Genomic DNA, 10575 nt, shown 5'->3' on the forward strand with positions numbered 1-10575 from the left:
CGCGTTGTCAAACTAGGGCCCGGCCTTGTGTCCCCGCGAGAGGCGGGGCCGGCGGCCCCTGGGTCGCTCATTAGAAGTGGGCTCGAAAATGAGGGAGGCGGGACGGCCCTCCCGCCCCCGCCCCCCAAAATGGGGACCGAAGAATCCTACAAACAGCAGGCGGCCTACGTAAAAATCGATACCCTTCAAGTAAGGGGACACATGACGGCAAACTCTTCTATCCCCACGCCCGGAGAAATAAGAAGCCCCTCGGTCCGGGTCTTTATTTGCGCATATTTATCTACAGCTGCGATGTTTGCACCACAGGGCCCTGCGGCCCTCGGAAGGACCGGCCGCGTCCGGCGTCCGAGGGTAAGACCACCTTTGCTCCTCGGCAGCGCCCTCCCCCCTCTTCCCGCCGCAGAGCCGGCGAGCGCTGGCCGCTGGTGGGACCCAGGTGGAGCCGGCGGTGGGAGCGCGCGCGAGAGGGTCTTCAGGGTGTGAGGCTGTATGTGGTGGGTGTGAGTGTGCGCGCGGGCGTGTGCATGAGCGGCGTGCGCGCCACCTCACGCTGCGGTCCCCGGAGCCCGCTCCGCACACAAGGACGGGTCCTTTGCAATTACCGCGGGCAATGATCCTTTGGAAGCAGAAATTAAAAGTTGGGAGAAATAATGGGGGACCAATCGGCTGTAATTTGGGCCAAGCTCGGACATGCTGAGCCTCAGGGAGGCTGGGACTAGGGGGGGAGGCAAGGCCTCCCCTCTCCCAGCCCATCCCCTCCCCCGCATGCTGGTCCATCCCGAGATTCTAATCAGACCCACAACACTGTGTCCTTCCTTGCCAGGACTTGATTATTCTTTATCTTTAAATTATAAATCACCTCTGGGGGAAGGAGGGTGGATAATCTCTCATCACAGGGAGGTAATTATCTCCTTCCCGCCCCCACCTTCCTGGCGGGACTCAGGCTCTCTCTACCCCTCCCCCAGCTAAGTTTGAATATAGATGTGCACACCCCATTCACACACACACACACACACACACACTCATTCAGCAGCACACACCACATACAATCTCAGTTTCATTCATGAGCACCTCGCGCACCATCTCAGGCGCGTGACCCACAAATGCATTCGCTCCCTGCAGTCGGCCTCACCAAGGCCCACCAGCTCTGCACGAGTCTCAGTCCCCTCTTTAACTCTCTACATGAGGAGGGCACGAGGGCCCCTGCCTGCCCAGCCCCTGAGCTGCCACTCTGCTCCTCGGAGTCACAGGGCGAGGTGCCCTAGGGCAGGTCCCAAGTGCAGACCTCTGACCTGGCTCTGGGCGGTTGAGATTCAGCGCGGCCTAGAGCATCGTAACCCCCGCATGAGCGTGCTCACACTCCGTGCCACACAGGGTCTGTCCCTACCTACCCCGGGTCCCCAGGGGAGGCACAAACATGGCAGTCACTACCCCCACCCCCTGCTGGTGGGCAGGCGCTGGGTGTGGGTCTGCTCTCACCCCCATTATACACAGCAGACACCTGCAGGTGAGGAAGAAAAATGTGAGGCCTCTTGGTACAACCTTCATTCAACACAAACACACATAAAATGATGTTTTCCATAATGTAGATGTAGTGTAATGTATGGTATCACTAACACATAGTAAATAGAATACAGTATATTAAATATGATATGTAATAAGCATAATAAAAAGACATATTGTAATATACAACCAAACATACACACTCAGCGCAGCAGGATGTACTCCCTGCTGAGAGGAGGGGGCTGGCTCGGGGCTGAGTGCTACTTGGACAAAAAATGCTGTGACTGTCCTGGAGTTTGCAGGTGCCAAGATTCTCCTCCTTGATTCTCCTCTCCCCTCTTCCCTGCCCTGAACTGTCTAATGGGAGCTGCAGCGGTCAGAGTAATGAACTGCAGAGTCTGACCCAGGGCAGCAGGGGCAGGGCAATGGGGTGTGAGGGGAGGCCTCCAGCGCTACATAGGGAACCTTGGGGCATGTTCCCATGCGAAGAGGGGGTGCTATGTGAGGACGTGTCAGTAAGATCATGGCACCTGCTCCTGCCCCACCCTCCCCATCTCTAAAAAACAACCCAAGTCATGGGGACGCACGGCACCCGTCCTACTCTCTCAGATACCCAGGAACACCACTTCTCCCCCCCCCCAACTTCAACTCAGAACGTCCAGGGCTATAAAGACGTCCTTTCGCTCCTAATCACGATTGATTGTCAATTAGACCCTCATTTGCGCAATCTTTGCCCATCTGCCATATCGGGTTATCTCCAAGTCACCAGCTTCACTTGCGGGGCCCCAGGTGGGCACTGACAGGTGAAATCAGTGCCTGAGATAGGGATGCCCCTGCCTACCCAGTGGACAGGAGACACCCCTTTATTGCTAAGCCTCCACTCACTGCACATCAGCAGGACCAGATGGGGTCATTGGCAGCCTGGGGGAGGGGCTGCACCAAAGCAGGAACCAACATGGAACAAGTGTAGAAATCTGGGGGAGGGGCTGGTGATACAATGTCTTAGAAGTGGCCCAGGGAAAAGTTGTGGGTGAGGGCTGAGATTATGCAGAAAAGGAAGGGGAGGTTTTTGAGGGAGAGGGACTGGGGAGAGCATCCAGCCGTTTCAATCCATGGCCATGTCCTCTCCCCAACATCAGAGTTCTTGAAAGTTTGGGGTGCACAAGAGCAGGAGGGGCATCCCACAACTGCCACTAACTTATCATGTGTTTGTGAACTCCCTCCTCAAAGTTTTCTTCTGTCAGTTATGGGGGTTGGAGTCTATGTGATCTTTAAGGTCCGTATACCTTCCCCTTGTGAGTTGAATGGCAACACGATCACAGCCCTCATTGTGCATGAGGGTGGAGGGCCTCCCTTCTCTTGCACCTGGAGAGCTTTATTGGACAGGATGGAGGGGCAGCAATGTTCTGGGGTCTACAGGGCACATGGATGGATAACCCCCACTTTGTATAATGTTTGCTTCATGCAAAGCACACCCCACCCCAGACTGTCCAGGGTCCTCCCAACATCGTTGTGAAATATTCAGGGAAGGGATTATCACCCCCATCTACAAATTAGTGTTCTGACTCCTTGAGTCCATACTGGGTCCTGCTGATGACATAGTGCTGTCTCTGATCGGGCCATCCTCCTGTACACTTGTGGGAAGGATGCAGGAGGGAGAGGAGGAGATGGAGAAGAGAATACTTCTACTCTCTTTCCTTTTGCCTCTCCACCCACTCCACTCCGTGATGAACACTTTTGCTCACCCAGAGTTTGGAAAACAAGAGGGGAACTTTCCGCTTTTCAGCTTCTTTACTCATCTTTTAAGATATGCCTCTCCTGGAGTCTCCTGAATTCTCGAGCAAGGGCACCCTACACTCAGAACACCAGAGGAGAGAGGAAATACGGGCGGCTGGCTGCGCCTGCGGACCGCACAGCTGCGGCACCAGGGGCATCTTCAGATCCACGGACCGCTTGGAAGCACGTCAGTACCACGGACAGCGCACCCGCCGGCCCTGCCCGGATCGCGCTTGTGCCCGTGTTCAGCACCGCGGACAGCGCAAACAACCTCCTGGCGTCTTTTCTCTCCCTGATCAACCCGCTATGACATCCGTGCCCTGTCCTTGGCTCTCTCCCCAAACTCTGGGATACCCCAGAGGAGGAAGAGGGCGGCAGGTTGCGTATGGTGTGGCGTCCTGGCACAGTATATGCTACGCCCCAGCTCATTCACCATGGCCAAGCCAGAACCAACCAAAGGGCCAGGGATTTTTATAAGGTTTTCACTCCCTGGGTTTGAATGCTTCTCCTTGTAAGCTGCGAGTTCAAAGACGAGAAGCACGTAGCTCTGGGCCTGTTTCATGGCAAGGGGTCAGTCAAATGCAAAGGTGAGTTTTAAACCCTTTAAACTTAAGACAAAAACAAAATTCCAGATCATCAAAACTGGGCATGGCTCTCGGGCTGTGTGTAGAGGGTAGGACACGAACTCCCACGTCAGCACTGGGGAGGTGGTGGCCAGCTTCCTCACTTGGCCTCAGGGGACATCCTAGCTCCAAAGGGTTTTCTGACCAGAGGTAAGGGCAGGGGTGAGGATTACCACCTACAGATGGGTGAACTGAGGATGAAGAAGATTGATCATGTGCTCAAGGTCATCCAGGCAGTATGTGGTGGAACTTTGATGTGAATGCTGGGTCCTATTGATGCCAGCATTCTTAATGTGCAAAGTGATAGATAATTAACAACCAGGTGCCAGAGGGAAGGCAGTCCAGGCGGGGTGCCCAAAGGGGTCCTGGCTGCTGCAGGCTCTCTTCAGGGTGCCCCTTGTTGCACTTGGTCTTTCTAGCTGCTTGCCTGTCACTGGTCCATCTTACAGGGGTAACAAGGATGTCCAGGTTCAATCGTGTCCAGGATGGCCACCTTCCATCCCTGTCCCCCCAAAGTCCTGTCAGTACCCAGAGCTTCAAGGGCAGGCATTCTCGCCATCAGTAATCACCACAGTAATCTGGGCTTCCTATGGATTTTTTACACAGTGGAATGCCCTAAGCCCCTCTGTTTGGAGGTGAATGGCCTGAAGACCCTTTGTGAGTGGGGCATCTGGGGATGCCCTGGGCACAGGGAGTCAGAGTTTCCTGCTGATGATGTCCTCCTCTTCTCAGTGCCCCTGCCACAGCTAGCCTTCTGGTCTATCCTCTGTCATTCTAAAAGACAAATCAGATCACACTCCTCTTCCAGAAACAGCCAAAGGCTGCCACAGTCCAGGGCTGGAATCTGGGCTCTGCAGCAAGGAATCAAGGACTTCCTGACTGGGTCCTGTAGGCTGTCCTGCACAGACCCTAAACCTGCACCCTGTCCCCAGATCTCCCGAGCCCGATGGTCGACCTGCCGCGTGCCTGCACCTACAGTTCCCTCATTCAGCTGTGACCTTGGCCACTTGTCCACACATATCATTCCCACTTACCTTAGTGGCAGCACCACTTGGAAGCCATCTGATTTCCCCGGGGAAAAGGTAGGCGCCATCCTACCAACCAAACCCCGAGCTTCACCCTGTCCTGTTTTAATACATTATGGGACATTTATCTGCTCACTTGTGGCTCTGGCCCCAGACTGTAGGCTCCTGGACATTGTGTGTGTGTCTAACTCAGCTCTGTGGCCCCCACCAAAGTAAAGGCAGAACGTAGAATACAAAAACATGTTTACACTGACAAGGAACTGGAAAGCCAAGTGCTGAGGGGGTGGGGCAAGCATTTCAGCCCACCCACTCTCTTTCACCCCCGTAGTGGCCTGACTTCCTGCTCTAGCTCTCTGGCCCCTCCGAATAGGGAAATGGCCCTGGCTGGGGAGTCGGGGCCCTGGGCACCTTGGCTCTGTCTTCCACCAATAGGGAGTGTGGCACTGATCAATTTTCTCCTTGGTGTAGGGGTTGCCGATGGTGTCCCGCCCAGAATCCTGCCTAGATCCCCACTCGGATCCCTGCTTAGATCCTTTACCAGACCCCCACCCAGATCCCTGTCCAGACCTAGGCCCCTGCTGCTAAGAGTGGAGGGGCTCAAGCTCACACTCATGAGCTACTCAGGAGAACTGGGGGGACACTTGGGGGGGACCCCTCCCCTCCTTCAGGGGTAGACAGCTGTCAGGATTTATGCTCCAGGGCTCCCTGCAGATCAGACCAATGCAGGACTTCAGCAGAAGGCGTCCTCTCTCTGTCCTGTCCCTGCCGTTCCTGCACTGCCCCCTGGATTTCTGCTGCCCAGGTGCCCAACTCTGTGCCTCTCGCTCTGCTTGGGTCTCACCAGGGGTGACAGGTTGGGATGGGGTGGAGACTGACCCAGGAGGAATTATTACCCTTGCAGTGCTGTGTGTCTCCATGCACAGCTTAATTCGGAAGCCAGGATGTGTCTGTGGACATGTGGACATTTACAGTAATGCTTTTTGTCCCTCACGCCCCTGCCCCCCCCAGCCCCATCCAACTGGAAAAACTCTAATTAAATCAGAAATGTCACAGATTGGATAATTTAACCACAGTTTTTCTTTCCCTCCATCCTCTGACTTGCCATGGCCTTCCAATGGGGAAAGCATACTTCCACCCTCTGAAAGTATACTTTGGCCACATGACCTGCACTGGGCAGAAGGGACCAAGAGCCAGCTCTGAGCTCGGACCTTAAGAGCACCTGTGTTTCTGCCACTTGCAGCTTCCACTCCCCTCTGTGAGGAGAACATGCTCAGGACATGGTAGTTCCCTCAGCTGGGACTGGGAATAAAGGTCTGGAGCCCACCCGAACCCCACCTGATGAGCCCAGTGGGGGGCAGCCAATGGCAGCTGATGATGGTCCACAAGCAGGAAATGGGTGATAATGGCCGTGGACCACTGACAGCTTCGGAGCTGTTTGTTACACAGCAGTGTTGTAGCAGAAACCTGACTGATACAAGTGGGGGGCACCTCACAGCCCGTGGCATCCTAGAGTTGAGGATGTGGCCTTAGCAGTCCCCACCCATTGCCTGTTCACATCCCATGTTGCCTGGCTATCTTCTATGTGTCCAGCAGCTGACCGATTCACTGCTCACCCATCCCACAGTCACAGGACTCTTTCCTGGACATCTCCACAGTCACCCAGTCTCAGGTACACAGCACTCAGGTACTGTGCCCACCACCGCACATCCCACGGGGGGCTCATTCCTTCATCCACCACACATTCAGCTACTCTCCATGGCACACCTCTGACAGCGTGGACCCTGTGGTGGGCATGGGGGCAGAAATGAGCCAGGTGGGCAGGCCTGCCATCAGGGAGGGTGGGCAGTTACCCAGTTACCAGGGAGAACCCGCCCTCGTGGTGGTCCTTCAGTTTCCACCTGAGCCGTCCTGAGGGAGGGAGGGCGGTCATGAGGGCAGGAAGGAAGGTTAGGCACGGAGGACACGGCCCCTCCCTAGTCAGGAAGAGTGGACAGTGACCAAGAAGGAAGAGGGGAGGGGGCACGGGGAACCCGCCCAGGGTGCGAGGAGGGGTCCAGGCCGGGTACACAGAAGGTGTTCAATAAATGCAGTCAGTGAAACTCTTCCTGCCCAGCGTGCACGTGCCACAGTCACCCCTGCAGGGCTCACTCAGGGTCAGCAGGGCACGTGGTGGGGGCGTCAGGCCGAGTAATGAGCTTAATTGAGGTTAATGCCTCTTGCACGGCTCCCTGATTATTAAATTATTATCACACCCGTGAATCATAATTAGAAGTTTGAGTAACACTCCAAGGGAAGCCTTGGAGGAGAGATTCTGGAACACCGCTCTCCTGGGCCTCCGGAGGGGTGCGGAGGAGTGGGGGCGGGGCAGGTGGGGGTGGAGGTGGGAAGTGGGGGTGAGCGCGTGCCCCGGGGTGTGCGCGCGCGCAGGCCGAGGCTTGTGCGCCGGGTGGGGGTGGGGGGTGAGCGCGCGCGGGACCCCGGTGGGGAGGGCTGGGGGAGACGAGGCCCCGCCCCCCGACGGGACCGCCCCGCACTGGCCCCCCCGCTACCGAGCCCCCTCCCTTTGGGGGTCGTTCGTGTGTGCTGAGGGTCCCCCGCGGCCTGCGTGCGGCCAGCTGCCCTCCCTCGCGAGCAGGACGGGACGCGGCGACGGCGCTGCGGTGGGGGCGCTGGGCGGGCGGGGCTCGGCGCGGTACTTTCCCTGTTCTCCCGAGGGCCCCCTGCTGACGCCTTTTGGAACTGCAGCACCCGGCCCCCCCAAGGTCACTTCCCGGCTACCCCGGTACCGCGAGCGCCGGCCGTCCCGGCCCCAGCAGGAGGCCCGCAGGCAACGACCACGCGCTGCTGGAGGCTGTGCGCGTCCGTGGGTCCCTGCGCACCTGGGGCTCTGCGTGCGCCTGCTGCGTGCGTGTGCGTCCACTCGTGCGTGCGGCCGTGTGCGCCGTGTGCCCAGCGTGCGTCTGCCTGCATCTCCCAGCCCGCGTGCCCTGCGCCTGCCAGGGGCTCCCGGGGTCGTCGGCGTGCGGCGGGCACGAGCTAAGGCTCCCCGGCTGTCGGGTCTTCGGAGTCCGGCCGGGCTGCGGCGCACGTGTGTCCTGTCGGGGAGCCTGAGTCCCGGCAGCGCCGCCCTGTCCTTCCACAGCCGCCCCTGCACAGCTCCGCCGGGAGACTCTCCGGGAAAGACGGGCTGGGGGCGGCGGGGCGGGGAGTCGGGGTCCCCGGGGAGAGAGACCAATCAGTCGCCCCTCCCCTCCCCTTGAGAGCGGACTCTCTCCCTCCCTCCGTCTCTTTCTCTCGCTTTCCCCTTCCTCTTCTCTATTTATTTTCCTCTCTGTTGCTGAAACATATTGAAGGGGAGAAAAAGGGAACATTAAGATCCACTGTGAACCGCGCGGCGGTTTAACGATTTCAAATGAGCCCCGGCTTGGGTGAGGACCTGACAATCCCCGTCAGGATGGCAGATGACGGCTAAAATTACCCCGGAATCAATATTCTCACCGGGTGTCCCGGGCTGATAAGCGCGGCCAAGACAATGTTGACTATTAAAGTCGACAGCTTGAGATATTACACTATTAGTTATGCTATTTTTAATAATCTATAATATTTGGGCTATAATTAATTAATTATACGGGTCAGATAATATCTAGGGCTGGAATGAGGTCTGAAGGACCTATTACGGTGGTAATGAGAAAGGAGAAATCTAATCTGAGGACAGGTGCTGGGAGGGCCCTGGCTGCAGGCTCCAGGCGCTGCTGCCTGACCTGCTGGCCTTGCCCCCGCCGGCGGCTCCCTCCCAACCAGGGGTCTTGGGTCCCAGGCAGTGGGGCTGCTGTAGCGTGGTTCTCTGAGCCCAGCTCTGAGCAGCTGAGGGGGGCTTTGCATGTCCTGCTGTGAGGCGGGTACCTGGGTCCTGGGGCCCGCACCTGCTTCCCTTCTTTCCCTGCAGTGGGGGCCTGGAGCAGAGAGCTCTCCGAGTCACGATGCTCAGGGCACCGGTGCAGGGCGCGCCTCATGCCCCTCAGATGTCTTCTGGATGATACACAGAGAACAAAACCAAAGCCTGTGGCTGTGGTCAGAGAGGCCTCCACCTGCATCCCCCCTTCTTGCTGGGCTCACCACGCCCCTGCCAGGACGCCTCCTGCTGCTGTGCCCTTGGCCAAGCTCATCCAGCCCCAGGGCCTCTGCACTGGCCGTTCCCTGGCTCTGGCAGCCGGCTTCTCACTACACTCCTTTCTCTGTTCCAGCAGCACCCCCTAAAGGCCCTGGTTCAACTCTTCCCCCGAAAGGCTTGACTTATTTATTTGCTGGTGGAACGGAGGGCTGACAGACGCCGTTCTGCTGCTCCTGAGAGTGACCTTCGGCGAACACGGCTCTCCTGTGTGTAGGACCAGGACAGAAACTGTTGTCTGGAGTGAGCTCTGGCAGGTGCCGGCAGCCCTGTGGTGCTCCGCAGTCTGCTTCTTCCCCTTGTCCTTCTTGTGCTGCACGAAGCCTTGCTCTTGGCAGTCAGCCCTGGGCAGTGCGGCCCCTTCCCTCACTGGGGTATGCCACCAAAACCACAGAATGAGCTGGTTCTCGGGAGTCAGGCCCTGGGAGGGGGGTGGGAAGTGTGGGGCTTGGTGCCCAGAAGTATCCTGGAAGTAGGGTCGGGCAGTGGTTTGGAGATCAGTCTGCTCTGCCCAGTGGCCTTGGACCTCCAAGGAGCCTGGGGACCTTGGCCCTCTGTGAACTTCCTGACCTCCGCAGGGCTGTCGCCCTTTGGAACTCAGTGCCTCCCCCTTCCCGGTCATTTGGCCCCTAGACCTCTGCCCAGATGATCCTGTTCCTATCCCCAATTCCTCATCGCCTGGCTGCCCACTGTACTGGGCGTGGGGCATAGGGCGCACTGTCTGTGGAAAATTTAAAGATCCCGCCTCCCCAGAGAGAGACAGCCCAGGGCATGGTTAGCAGAGAAGCCCAAGCAGCCCCCGGGGAGGGTGGGCAGCTGGGGCTGAAATGGGCAGGAGCCTGGTGTGTGGGCTGTTGGGGGGGGGGGTGCCACGTGAGCTCCCTGCTTACCTGGCCCAGCCCTGCTGTGGGGCCATGGGAAGGATCCTGCTATCTCCATGTTCTTAGACGATCTGTATCTTTTCTGATGATAAAAGTAACGTGCAGTCTTGGAGACGTGCAAGGAGGTCGAAGCCTCTGTAATCCCTCCCCACGGCAAGACCTCAGTGCACATCTTACCTGTTTCCCTTTTACCGTGTTTTCTGCTTTTTAAAGATGCACGTGTTGGCGCTGTGCATGCCCTTGGGTCTCTGCTTCTCCATCCCACATCCCGTCATCTGTACCTCGTCCAGAGACCTGAGCTAATTATCACTCAGTTAGCTTCAGGTTACTCTGAACACATTGCCCTGTGGATTCTTGTTTAGACTTCCATCCCCTCTTTAGAAGGAAACAGACGCGAGTCCCTGGGTTAACGGGAAGGCGCTGGATAAATGACCCCAGCAACACATCTCTTGGTGACTGCAGTTCCCCGCACAAGGTGGGCAGATCCTCTCAGAATTTACCGGTAAGGATGGAAGTTTTCGTCTGGATATTGGTCATGTGTGTTTTCAATTTTTTTGTGAATGGCCTTTGTCCCTTTTCCATTTGTTCAACTGTTGGTG

The sequence above is a fragment of the Ursus arctos genome, unplaced genomic scaffold (assembly GCF_023065955.2).
Source record: "Ursus arctos isolate Adak ecotype North America unplaced genomic scaffold, UrsArc2.0 scaffold_9, whole genome shotgun sequence".
Taxonomy (NCBI): domain Eukaryota; kingdom Metazoa; phylum Chordata; class Mammalia; order Carnivora; family Ursidae; genus Ursus; species Ursus arctos.